At 55.2% G+C, this 13,161-nt stretch overlaps 1 long non-coding RNA gene across 2 annotated transcripts; it reads left to right on the top strand.

The window, feature by feature from the left end:
- Nucleotides 1-225: 225 nt before the first annotated feature.
- On the top strand, nt 226-11,432 carry LOC124105600 (uncharacterized). 2 transcript variants are annotated; one of them, XR_006855792.2, is made up of 7 exons: nt 226-923; nt 1,060-1,151; nt 1,291-1,366; nt 2,026-2,168; nt 4,428-4,734; nt 4,896-6,928; nt 9,368-11,432. It is a non-coding gene; the product is annotated as an uncharacterized LOC124105600 (long non-coding RNA). The 2 variants fall into 2 exon arrangements; XR_006855790.2 differs by lacking the exon at nt 9,368-11,432 and adding an exon at nt 7,003-7,439.
- The last annotated feature ends 1,729 nt before the right edge of the window (nt 11,433-13,161 follow it).

Genomic DNA, 13,161 nt, shown 5'->3' with positions numbered 1-13,161 from the left:
TGGTACAGTAGCCACAGAGCTGTGACCAGGCACCGTGGTGGCCTCCTGAAGGATGGGCTTCCTCTTGTGGAAGGGTAGGGCATGTTGGCTGGACACCCACTGGGCTAGTCAGGTTGTTTGAGGACCTGAGCATTCAGTTGGTGATTGGTGGAGACGGTCTCCTGGGTCCCTTTTAGTCCCAAGAATCTATGATTCATATTTACTAATAGACCAGTGACAATTGTGTTGGCATCAGACGCTGGTCTCTCCTGGCCAGCCCTGAGGGACGTGGAAATGGCAGTTTTTATTATTATTTTCACTGCGTGTCTTTTCCAGCGCAGGGTGCTTCTGTAAGCCCTGCTTGGAATCTTCAGCCTCTCCAAGACTGCAGTCCTCCCTTCAGCAGTGACCTGGAGACCTGCTGGGGCTCAGCGGGGTACATGGGCCTTCCCCAGGAACCCAGGAGGGGCCACGTGCCCCCATGCACCCCACGCACGTCCAGGTGGACCCTGGGCCATTCTCTCCCACTGCAGACTCACTCAGGGACTTCAGAGCGGAAAGGCGTTCAGGCCTCCAGGGGAGAGGACAGAGGCAGGCGCCTACCAGGCTGAACCCAAGGGCTTCCTGGCTATTTTCTTAAATATGCCTTCTCTCTCCTCTCCCCCAGGGAGAGCCAGGCCGTGCCTTCTGGATGACTCACTCCAAGATCCATCCCCTGGGGTGCTGGCCAAATGGCTCTCAGCAGCCACCAAAACAAAGCCTCCTTTTCCAACATTGACCAATGCCTGCCATGGCTGATTTCCAGCCTCCAGTGACTGAAGAACCAGCTCACAGACTGCCAGCCTGTTTCCCCATCCGCTCTCGTGAGCTGCACGCCCGGGTTAATTCCGCCTGAGCCAAGCCCTGCTGTCTTTCTCTCGGACATCTGGTGACCAGATGTGGAGGTAAGTGGGTTCTTTTCATTGTGGCCCTTTGGCTAGTCACTGGTTTTCAGAAATAGCCTCTTTGGGGGTTTTATTTTTGAAGCTCACTGATGCCAGAGCAGGGGCTTGAGTTCCAGTCCTGGAATCTCTACTTCAGGTCCTGTCCCCCCACCTCTGGACTCCCACTCTCCGCCTGTCTGTGCAGAGGGGAAGCACCACACCTGCCTCCCAGGCTGGGGGCACCCGTAGGTGCGTGACCAAAGGTGCCTCCAAGCCGTTCTTCCCCTGTCTCCCGCCCGGGGGCTGGAGGTGGCTGTACCTTGGGTGGATCTGTGGAGGCGGGGATCCGTGTCCCTGTACAGACCTCTGGGTATCTGGCTCTGCGCAGAGCACCTGCAGGATTCCTCAGCTTCTTCTCTGGGGGAATGTGGAGAGAAACCTGGAGGAGAGTGATGGAAGCCCAGGTGAGGTGGTCCATGCAGACCTGTCTTTGGGGCCAAAGGGCAAGTGGGGGACCTGCCTAGTGCAGAGGGCCTCAGCCAGCAGCGACTCTAGCTCCTGAGCTGGCAGGCTGCATCCTCTCCTGCGCTCACTTCTCCCGGAGTCGCACAGGGCCTTTCCTCTCTGCCACAGGCTGGAGTCATCTCCGCATCCTCCATTGTGAGAGCAGACTGATGGCTGCCAAGGAAAACACCCCCTCGCCTGGCCTGCGAGCTGCGTCTGTGTCCCTCGACAGCCAGCCATGCTGGGGATCGGCGTCTCCTCCCAACCCATGCCTGTTTTCTTTGGATCTCCCTCAGAACCCCAATTCCAGGCCTTGGGCCTCCCCGTGAAAGCCCCTGATTTCCATGGCCTCTTGGATGGACCTCTTGTGTCCCAAGGGCAAAGACCACATTCAGCTTCTTGGCCGCCTGTCTGTGGTCCATGCCGTGGCAGCCTCGTGGGGCGCCATTAGGACAGATTAGGAAGAGGCAGCTGGTGTGTGGAGGGAGCAGAGGGTATGATTTTGGAATTGGCAGGACCTAATTTCAAACCCTGGCTCTATGTTACACTGGGGGTGACCTTGGGCAAAGGCTGGCTCCCAGATGTCAGGCTCAGCGCAATTCCCGGGGGACCCCTGCAGGCGCAGACTCACCCCTGCTGTCCAGGGGCCCAGATGAAGCGCTGCTGAGGTGCTGCCGGAGCAGGACCAAGTTGGGGCTTGAACCCGCTGGCCGTGCCTGGTCCCTACTCCAGCTCTGCAGCCCAGCGCATGGTGCCGGAGAGGTAGGTCTCTTTCTGCCCCGCGTGTGTGAGGGGTGAGTGTTGCGTGTGGCGTGGCCCGGACAGGTGGTCACTGCTTGCTAGTTAGACACTGAACGCAGGGAGGGTGTGCGTTGGTTTTGTGTGAATACCACGCCATTTTATGTGTAGGATCAGAGCCAGCATTCCTGAGTTTTGGTATCTGTGGGGGGGTTTTGGAACCAATCCTGTCAATGCCAAGGGACAACTCACATAGTTCTTGATGGTTTTCGGTTGGCTTTTTAATGCTTAGATAGCCTCCTGTGTTGAATATTTGTGACCCAAGTTATTTGGCTGAGAATCTGGCTGCGGCCAAGCGGGAAGCAGAGAGCTGGCATCTTTGGAAAGCCTGCTCCTCTTGTTGGACATCCCCTCCTGCCACGGACCTGCCCTGCTCACAGCCCTCTGGCTCTTGTCCAGATGAGGACCAGCCCGTCCCAGTGCATGGCCTCTGCCTGGCTTCTACTTCTCCCTGGGTTCATGCGTGGGGCTCCTCTTACTTTTCCATGTCTTATCACCGTGTCACTTGCAGCCCTGGTTCTGTTGGGGGTGCCCTTACTGACCAGGAGTGAGGAGTCCATGCTGAGGTCCCCTGGAGATGTGTTTCCCAGTAAAGTGGAAAAGCCCAGAACTGGAGGTCACAGGCCACTGAGAAGAACCCACAGCCCAAAGGGCCACTCACGGGCTGGTGTGCCCTACCTGTGCCACATGGGGTTTGCCTTCGACCCTCAGATGTGTGTTGAACGTCAGTCTTGGGACCCTGCAGGACTCACGCAGTGCCCCAGATGCCTTCTGTGTGACCTTCTCATGTGATGTGCTGGTCAACTGTCCCACCCACAGCCCAGACCTTCCTGGGTGGTCTGAGTGTGTTTGGGGTCCCTCATGACCCAGCCCCATCTGGTCATCGACATTCCCTAGAGATGCGATAATGGAGACAGTTTCTGAAACCAGGAAACACCGATGTCTCACCCCCTTGCATGGCCACGCTCTGGTTAGAGACGAGGCTTTCTTCTGTAGGAATGAGATTTCCCACCAAGCAGCTAGGGTTTGCTTAGGCTGCAAATAACCAAAAATCCAAATTGCAGAGTTTTAAAAGGAATGGGGTTTGCCTCCTCCATCTGTGGGAGGTCTGAACCAGGGGCCCTGGGGTGGGTCAGAGGTCAGGAATGCCAGGGCCGAGGCCGGGGCACTTTCTTTGGCCTTTTCCTCAGGGTCACCCAGAGGAGGCTGGGGGAGGATGAGGCTTGGGGGAGCAGTGGGCTGTGAGGCCGGCGTCCCCTCCTGCTGGCCTGGAGTTAGTTCCAGCGGGGCTCTTTTCCACACTGGTTGCCCATACGCCTATTGCCAAGAAGCCAGGCTGGAGCTCCCAGGAGGGAGGGTAAGTCCCAAGGCACGGGGCCTAGGTGGGAGTCACACCCTGTCCTCCGTGAGTTCCTGTCACTTAGTTTTAAAAGTCCGGCATTGCCCTGGAGACTTCGTCACCATCTGGTCAACACCCATCTGTGCCGAGAGCTGAGCCCTGGACCCCATGCAGCTCACTGTCTTGCAAACTGCACAGCTTTTGAGATGGAGCGGGAAGTAGCAGTGCATAGGAGGACCCAGAGTCCCCAGCAGGCGGGAAGATGGTGGCCAGTCCCAGACCCTGTGCCCTGGTTTCTTTGTCTCTTTTGGGGAGGCCAGGCTGGGTTACCTGTCTCTGGGCACCCCAGGCACCCCTCTACCTGGGCGCTAAGGAGAACCCACAGTTCCACAGGGCAGGCAAGCACTTGGACCTGGACGCCAGGCAGGCGACACCTGCACCTCGGCTTTCCCTTGATATCACCTAATTCCTCAGTTCCTGCGGTCACTGGGGTCCCTGCCTTTCCTGGGGCTGTGTCCATGCTGGACTGGGCCGGCCCTGCCACTCAGGTGCTTCAGTTGCCGCCACCCTCTCTTTTTCTTGTGGCTCCCGAGTTGTGCTCAGGACTCCTGGGTCCAGGCCGCAGCCCCCCACTTGGAGTCCCAGGAAGCTCTCAGGAGTGCCCACCATCCTGGGAAGAAACCATCTGGCTCATGGATTTGAATATTTGGTCTGTCTGCTTCTCCAGGGTCCCTAGGGTTTTGACCCACCGGGGCTTGGCCTCGGGGTCTGAAGGTGTCCCTTCCTGAGGCTGCGTGAAGTGGGTGGGGCAGCTTTGGGGCCCTGGGTTTGCTGGGGACCCTGCAGCCTCTGCACACCCTCTTTCCCACTCATCCTCTCTGCAGCTGGGGCCCGAGACTTGGCTTTGCGAGGCTGCACGTGCCCCTGGAGCTGGCCTTACCTGGGGCTTCAGCTTGGCACTCGGAGGTGAAGGTGGTGAAGGTGAGGATGTGTGTTCATCGGTGCCGCGACTGAGTCACCCCGGCTGGGACAGGACTAGGGGATGAAGGAGCCATCACAACCTGGAAGTGATCTTCAGGGATAGAGAGGCAACATCTCAAGCCACCCCCTGTCTGCTTAAGGGGAAAGAAGAGAGAAGAGGCAGATGACAAGAGTTTTTTTCCTTTCAATATAATGCTGATTAAATTTCAGGTTAGCGTTTTTCAAAAATTGGGTCCATTATGTGCCAGAAAGTTCCCAAATACACTAGTAGGAATAAAGTTGCTTTTCAACGTTCTTGGGGTTCCTTTGAAATAACCAGCATTAAAAAACGGAGTTACGTTATTTTACTTATCTTTTCTTACCCTTTAAAGTGACCTGCTAGCCGATCGAGGAGTTTTCACACTCTGACCTGGAACCTGAGCTCCCCATTGTGGAAACAGCTGTGTTCCCACTTCCACTTCCCTCAGTCCCCGCTCGAGGACAAGAAGCTGCCACAAGGTTCAAAGTCAAGGTTCAGGGAGACACGCCTGGGAGACACTTGTCCCCAAGTCTCCCTGGCTGCTCTTTCTGTCTAGGAGTGTCCCACCCCGCGACCCTGTCACACAGCTTCCCCTTTTGGGGACAGCCCAGCGCAGGTCCACTTTCCCTGGCTTCCCTCTTCCTTCTGGGGCAGGAGCGGCTCTCTCACCTGTGGCCGGCCTGCTTCCGCCTCCTGCACCGGAATGGGACCTGGTCACCCACTTCTTCCTCCTGTGCTTCTGGAGTCTGGTTCTCAGGTCGCCTACCCCAGAGGCACGAGCAGGTCCTGTAGGCCCCAGGCATCTGCACCTGGACTGGTCTCATGTCTGTGGTGACTAGGATAACAGGTGGATGAGTGGTGATGGTCCCCCTGGGTGGTGAACGGCTTCATTCCTGGCACCATATTTTAGTGATTTCTTTATCCCCAGGGCTGGTGCTCGACACACAGTGTCAGGGTTGAACTGTGTGCCCCCAAGTCCTTATGTTGAAGTTTTAGCCCCAAGTACCCTAGAATGAGACATTATTTGGAGACAAGGTCTTTACAGAGGAAACCAATTGAAAAGGAGGTCTTGAGTGGGGTGTGGTGGTGCTCACCTGTAATCCTAGCTGCTTGGGAGGCTGAGGCCCTTGGTGTCTACGAGGAATTGGTTCCAGAACTCTCCGCAGTTCTTATATAAAATGGTGTAGCTTTGCATGAAACCTACACACATTTCCGGATCACCTGTGAAACCTAGTAAAATGTAAATTACATGTAAATAGCAGTTATACTGTGCTGTTTTGGGAATAATGATGAGGAAAACATCTGAACACATTCAGTACAGATGCATTTTTTTAATGCTTTGCAATTGCAGATGCAGAGCTGGGATGGAGGGCCAAGTGTATTTGTTTTAAATAGTATCTTTTCTTTTATGATTTCCTTCCCTTCTCTTCTGGCCTCCCTGGAGTGTCCCTCATTCTCTCTATCGAGCAGACAGCTTGCTCTTCAGGATGACAAGAAGCGTGTAAGGTTTTGGGATGCTAAAGAAGCATGTGAAGCACCATGAGGCTGAGCCTCCAGCTTGGGCTACGGAGCCTGGAGCAGGCGAAGTGGGGCCTGCGAACGTGTGCTGATCTGCGGGAATCCAGGGGAGGGGCTGCCTCCTCCAGGGAGGCTGAGGGTCCTCTAGATCTTGGCAGGTTGGATGCTTTAGCAAGGCTGGGGACATTCTGGCTGTGAGGATGTTACGAGCCAAGTCTGAGGGCAGCTGTGTGTCTTGGGCTCCCTGCTGGGGATGATGGGGTGATGGTGGGAGACATAGAGATGGAGACAAGGTCCCCCAAGGGGCACCACACAGGCAGTGAGAAGCAATCAGGTGTCAGCCTGGAGGTGATGCCCGGAACCTTCTAGAAGGTGGACTGGGTGGTAGTGTCCACAGGGTCAAGAGACAGGAGAGAGAGAATAGAGATGCACAAAAGAGGAACCCAGATCCCAGGAGCTGGCTGGACACACAGGCCTGAAGGAGGGGAAGGGCAAAGGGACCCTACCAGGCCCCCAGCATTCCGTCTGTTTGCTTGGTACTGGGGACCAAACCCAGGGGCGCTTTACCACTGAGCTATAGCCCCAGTCTTTTTTGTGTTTTTGTTTTGAGGCAGGGTCTCACTAAATGCTAAGCCTGGCCTGGAACTTGAGAGCCTCCTGCCTCTGCCTCTGGAGTCCCTGGGATTAAAGCTGGGCACCACCACAACTGGCTAACGCCCTGCACTCTTGACCAAGCTTGACGTGGACTGCACATGGACTCTTACAAGAGTTTGAGGCCCGTAGGCACTAGTGACGGCATTTTAAAAGCCACCTCCTGGTTTTAAAATGAACAGAGGCGATGTTCCATGCACAGTGACGACTATTTTGGTAAGCCACATTAAAGAACATTTAAAAAAAATACAATTTCCATTTCCATTTACTAGTAATGTCTATTTCTCTAGCAAATGAGAAACAGTTGAATACTGTTTTCTTAAACCTCTCTGACGGAGCTGGGAAGATGTGGAGGAGCATACACACTTACTGCTCTTTGGCAAAGGAATCTTCTCTTCTCCCATGTGGAAAGACATAAATTTGGGGACCCCTGCCCCTTCCCTAGGTTTCTGTGGCCCACGGTTAGCAAACTCCTCAAATGAATTTCAAAGTCACTTTCCAATCAGCTGCAAAACTACTTAAGCCACTTATTTGTTCTGGTCCTGAAGTCAGAGCGACCCTGTAAACTCCCCAAGCGTCCCGACCATGAGAAGTCTGAGGTAAAATGACATGTTTGGAAGTCGCTGCAAACGCTGGCAGCTGGACGCGATGATAAATCTGAGCCATTTCACATGGTCACTTGGGTCAGTAATAAAAAACATGAACTTAAAATATATTTCCTCTTGCCTTTCATGGCTATAAAGATCAATAAATTTTATAAAGTTTCAAGATAAACTGTGAGACATTTTGAATTTTATGCGAGGGACTTGCACAGTTCAGGAACTGCGTCCTGGCTCTGGAGTGGAGGTGATTTACCGTCGATGGTTTCTTGGCGTACTATATGCATATTTGGGGAGTAATATTTTAAAATCAGCCAGCACATGGTCTCTGATAAGATGCATAATTCAGGTACTTTTTATAGGAAGAAAGATGTCTGCCCCCTGTGCAGTTACGATTCGGGCACGTTCCTCCTCTTGGTCCTCTCCCGGGAATCACCAGGGATGGAAACCTGGCCCCTGATGGGAAGGATAAAGCATGCCCATGAGAAATGCGTCCTGGGCCTTCATTCAGAGCCCGAGTGCTCCAGAATCCAGGGATCTCCCAGGACTCTGTCCACATTTGTTTCCATCGCAGCCAGGGACCGCTGGTACCGCTGGGCAGCCAGAGAAGGGTGGGCTCCCTTTTGGAAACAGGGCTCTGTAGGATGTGACTGTCCCTGGGGCCAGGGGCTCCTTTCCTCCCCTGGACTCTAACCAAGCTCCAAGACTCCCTGTGGTGCTGGGTGCGCTACCCGGCCCTGGTACAGGGGCTAGGGGAGCCTGGAAACCGCCTGCAGTGCACAGTGGGGAGAATGGCCTTGTGACATCTGCACCCTCCACTCACAAATGGCCAGCTTTACTCGCAGGCCAGGCGGGGAGCCAGGACCCAGAGTGCAAGCCTCTTCTTGGGAATCGCCTCCTGGTGGAGAAACAACCGTCCCCTTAGCCATTCAGAATTGACCACCATTTAATCTCAATGGCAAAGGTGGACAGAGGGAGCTTTGAAAGTCAGCAACAAGGAGATTCTTGATGTCCTCAGATGGTGGGGTGGATGACAGTCGGGAACCTGGCATGTGAGACCCAGAGGGTGCTGCGGGAGGGTAGGAGTTCCAGGCAGAGCTGATGGTGCCCAAGATGGCTCTGAGGAAGGAAGAGAGCTGGGTGGGCAGGGATGGGCACGGGGTGGGAGGGCGGAGGACATGGCACAAGTGTGCTAGGGAGGGCTGGGGCCAGGCTCAGGAGCACTAAGTGTCCAGCGGGGACACGGTACAATCAGGCCTGTGCTTTAAATAGATCACTTTGCACAGAAGATTCTTAGGGTAATGAAAGATCCCTTCTGACACATTATGGTGTTTGGCTGCAGCCACGGTCTTTTTATCTCAACAGCTTAGCAGACCAATCCCTGGCTACAACGTTCTGTCCAACAGGGGGCACTCTGCTCCCCGCAGCCTGGGCCCAGGGCAGTCGGGCTCCCTTTTAGGTAGGCTGTGTGCTCCAGGACAAATGGCTTCCTTAGCTTCTTTGGTGGGGAAGGGAGGCTGCAGAGTCCCTCGGGAGCTCCTCTGTCTGGAGTCACTGTCAATGTGCTTCTCTGGTCAGAGCTCATCACAGTGACCTTGACTTAGTGCAAGGAAGCCAGGCAGTGCAGGAGAGCCCCTGGGGTATGCTGGGTGAGGGATTCCATCTCGGCCACAGCCCAAAGGCAGGGACCCAGAGAGCCACAGTGAAGAGGTCTCACGGCTGATGGCACAGGAAGGCTGCTCTCACACAGAGGTGCCTGCTCCTGCAGCTGGAGGGAGACACCTCGGGCTCCAGAGGAGACTGTTGCCCCTCTTCTTCCTGCTCCCCTATTTGGTCAGCTCCCCGTGTTTGGCAATAGCTTAGTTTGCTTAAGACAGTGTATAAATTCCCCCTGGGTCAGTCCCATGTCCTGTGGGTGGCAATAGGCCTCTGGGCCCAGGGCCTCCCCTGTGCTCCCAGCCTCCCTTTCCAATCCTGGGGAGGCCTGGCCCTGCACCGTGCTTTCCATCCTGCCGCTGTGGTGCCCTCCAAAGGCACAATGGTCCTTGTCTTCCAGGCTGATGTGTGTGACTCAGGTCACTGAAGGACAGTGTGACGAGTGCCTCAGAGCAGACACTGCCTCTTTGACCATGTTTCTCACGGACAATCTGCTGGGAGGGGAGCAGCTGCCATCTCTTGAGGACACTCCAGCTGCCCGCGTGGAGAGGTCCACCTGTGAAGAACTGGAGCCCCTGCCAACATCCAGGAAGAGCCAGGCTGGAGGGGCTTCTCCTGGCCCGGCCAGCCTTCAGGGGATTGCTGTGACCCAAAGAGACACCTGGGTCTAGAAACACCCAGCAAAGTCCCTCCCGCAGTCCTAACTCTGTGAGACAAACCTTTATTGTTGTTGAGGCTTCCAAGCTTCGGAGTAATCTGACACAGCAATGGACAGAAAATAGTCCCCGCCGGCTCCTTATGCCACTCCTCCTTGGCGTGTGCCAGGATTCCCGAGAGTATGGTCTTCTCCTGAGGTCCCTTCACTGACTTGTATGAGGCTGTTTCTTCTCTTGTCAGTCTCTTTTGGGTAAGGATGAGCTCCTGAGGCCAACATCTGGCTTGTCCTTGGGACCTTCCTGTTTATTCAGGGGCGTGGTTGACAGTAGCAGCCAGCACTGACGTGGTTCTGGCTCAGGCCAGGCACATTCTCAGACTTTACACACTTCTTCCCACACACATCTGTGAGGTAGGCCCTGCCATCTATGAAACTGAGGCACAGAGGAGTCCAGTCACGTGTCTCAGGACACACAGTGAGCAAGGAGCAGGGCTGGTGACCTCCAACAGCTGGGCTCCAGAGTTCCTGCTATGGTCACCCTCTGCCGACTGATCCCAACAGTGTTTCTTGTTAAGGGAATAAAAGATGTCAGGCAGGTGAGGGGCTCAAGAGCTGAGAAAAAAGATTTATCAGAAGAAGAAAAGTAAATCAGGGAAGGGACACATGGACAAGCTGGACACATGGACAAGCTGAAGTCTCAGAGAAACAGGGGCTTCATCTTGCCTAGAAGAATAATTTCAGAGTCAGCTTTATCTTACTGTAACAAAACCTGAGACAATCAACTTATCAAGAAAAAAGGTTTATTTTGGGCTTATGGTTTTGGAGGCTTTAGTCCATGAATGGCTGGTCCTGAGGCTTTGGGCCTGCGGTGGCACCTCAAGGCAGAGCAAAACCATTTACCTCACAGTGGGAAGCAAAAAAAAGGAAGTCCCCTTCAAAGGCACGCCCCCAATGACCTGAAGACCTCTCTCTAGGTCCCGCCTCTTAAAGGCTCTACCTCTTCCCAACAGTGCCTCTCTGGGGAAAAGACTTTAGCACATGGGCCCTTATAGAACCTTCCAGATCCAAACAATAGCATTTTCCAAATCAGTTGGGATTTTATCTCTAGGAAATACAGATAAGGTAGATCTTTGGATTGGGAAGTCAGGAAAGTATGAGATAAAATAGAAATGACCTGAAGGAAATCTTCCTGTCCACCTAAGTCTGGCCACAAAGCTGCTGGTGGGTCAGCCTGCCCAGCACTCCCTTATGGGGCTTTCACCTCTGTGTGTCCATCAACTTGGAGATGGCCAAGTGCGTGCATGGAGGGTGTCTCAGGGCGCCCCCTGGTGCTCGCTGAGGACATCTCAGGACGCCCTTCTGCCGTGGTCCTGGTAATGGCAGGCAGCAGGGGCGGCGCCCAGGGCACAGGGTGAACCTCAGATCTGCAGTGTCAGCAGAGGAGTTCACAAGGAGGACAGAAAAGCCACCGCGGGCTCAGTAAGGTCAAAGACAGCCAGCTGTTTGCAGAGTCTGAGTTCTTCCGGGATTTGGTGGCTTTATAGTCACCTCTTAGAACATTTGGGAGAGGCATCTGAGTAAAGAGATGCCTCACCACTGTGGCAGGCACCGTCCATCTGAGGAGGCCCAAACAGGACAAAGGACAGAGGGGGAGCAAACGCTCCCTCTGCTTCAGCTGTGACAGTGGCCTTTTACCCAAAGGCCTCGGGGCTTGACCTGAGTCACATCACCAGCCTTCCTGGTCTCAGCTCGCAGACTACAGCTGGTGACATCTCTGTCCCCATAACCGTGTGGGCCAGTTCCCATAATAAATCCCTTCTGATCCATGGAGTCTGTTGACTGTTTCCGGGGGAGCCTGACTTATGGGTGTGAGGGGCTGGCTGTCCTCCAGTAGCACCTCCCTCCAGGTGTTCTGCAGCCTCGACCCCTCCCCAGGGAGACCTTCCCCTGCCCTTCCACCTGCGAGCCTCGCAGACACCTTTGCCTCACCCACAGAACCAGCGCTGGCTTCCTGACGGAGTAGGCAGCTCTGTTGTGGGCCAGCCTCGCCCCTGAGCCCCGTCCTCCCCAGTTTCTCTGGGAGAGGCCACTGTGAGACAGATGCCTTTGCCACTGGAGAAGGGGAGGCGGGTGGCTCCAGGAGCCTGGGTGCACCTGGTGGGCAGGACCGGGGTGAGAGCTTGGAGGGGGAGGGCCCGGCCTGCGCCACCACCGAGAGGCACCTGGGCAGGGCAGGGGCTGACCACAAGGAGCAGGACACCAGGAGGGCAGGTGGGGACACAGGAAGGAGACCACGAGTGGGTTGAAAGCCCCAGAGTTGAGCAGGTGGGAAGGAGGGCCCTGCCATGGGCCCTGTGGCCCTGGAAAGGACGAGGGCTCTTGCCCCTGACACGCTGAGTCCCCAGGGAGCACGTGGACAGAGGGTTTCAGGATGCAGGTTTGGCACGCAGGGGCTCGCAGTTCAAGAGTGTTGAATCCATCGTCACTTCAGTTTTGTGGGGTGGGAAGGACAAGGACTCAGACTCCAGAGGGCAGGGGCTGCTGGCTGTGGACCTTGGGGAGGAGCCGGACTTTGTCAACCTGTCCTTCCCCAGGTCTACCACCTGCAGGCTAAGGAGGCGGGGGGCGGCTACAGAAGGAAAGGGGGTACTGGAAGTTCAAAGCCAAGCCCGGGCTGTGTGGAAACCCTGGGGGAGGCAGTGTTTTCCCCGAGTAGCTCCGGAGGTGGGAACCAACCCGGACTTCAGGGAAACATTCCCTTCACGTTTAAGCCGCCAAATTGACAGCAAGACATTGAGATACCAATTGACCTCAGGAGGGAGAGGGAAACTGGCCTTGTGGGCCCTGACTTTTCTACAGAGAAGTTAAATCTTCAACAGGGGTTCTGATGGTGCCAGCGGGGGGCTCCATGTGCTGGGACGCTATGGCCATGGTCATACCACCGTGGGAGAAGGAATAAGTTCTCATTAATTATTGCAATGGAGTTTTGACTTTAACTATGAGGCACAGGCTGTGACGTCCAGATGTCCCGGGGGTCTCACTGCCAACCCTACCAGTGTGACCCTGGGCAGCCCTGCATCCCTCTAGCAGACTCTGAGGTCCTGCCTGCAGAGTGCATGTAATTGCTTCAAGAACTAAGCTCACATGGAAGCATTTGGATTAGTAAAATATCTCTTCTTAGTTTTACTTTTGGTTGATTCTGTCTCATCTAAATTGCCCAGGCCCAAATTTTGCTTGGCTAATGGAAAAAAGGAGACCTGGTCCCCAGCTGTGCTTTGCCTACAGATCTGCTCCTCCTCATTTGGCTGTGGCCAGTCTGGGCATCAAGGACGGGGAGATGAGGTTTAGGCTGGAGGGGACTGGGAGGGACACGTTGGGCGGGCGCCAGGGCTGCAAGAGGGCCCATGGGACTGGTGCCACTTCATTCCCAGTTGCCCTTGCAGCTGGCGCCATGGTGAGGGTGGGGGTGAGGGGAGGTGGGTGGGGTTCTGGAGATGTGGCTTAGCAGGGTGATGGGTCCCCTTAGCCTCCCTCCTCCC

The sequence above is a fragment of the Marmota monax genome, unplaced genomic scaffold (assembly GCF_021218885.2).
Source record: "Marmota monax isolate L192 unplaced genomic scaffold, Marmota_monax_Labrador192_F-V1.1 WCK01_AAM20220418_F8-fsc00245, whole genome shotgun sequence".
Classification (NCBI taxonomy): domain Eukaryota; kingdom Metazoa; phylum Chordata; class Mammalia; order Rodentia; family Sciuridae; genus Marmota; species Marmota monax.
Note: the sequence above shows the minus strand (reverse complement) of the source record. Positions and strands in the feature narration are given on the sequence as shown.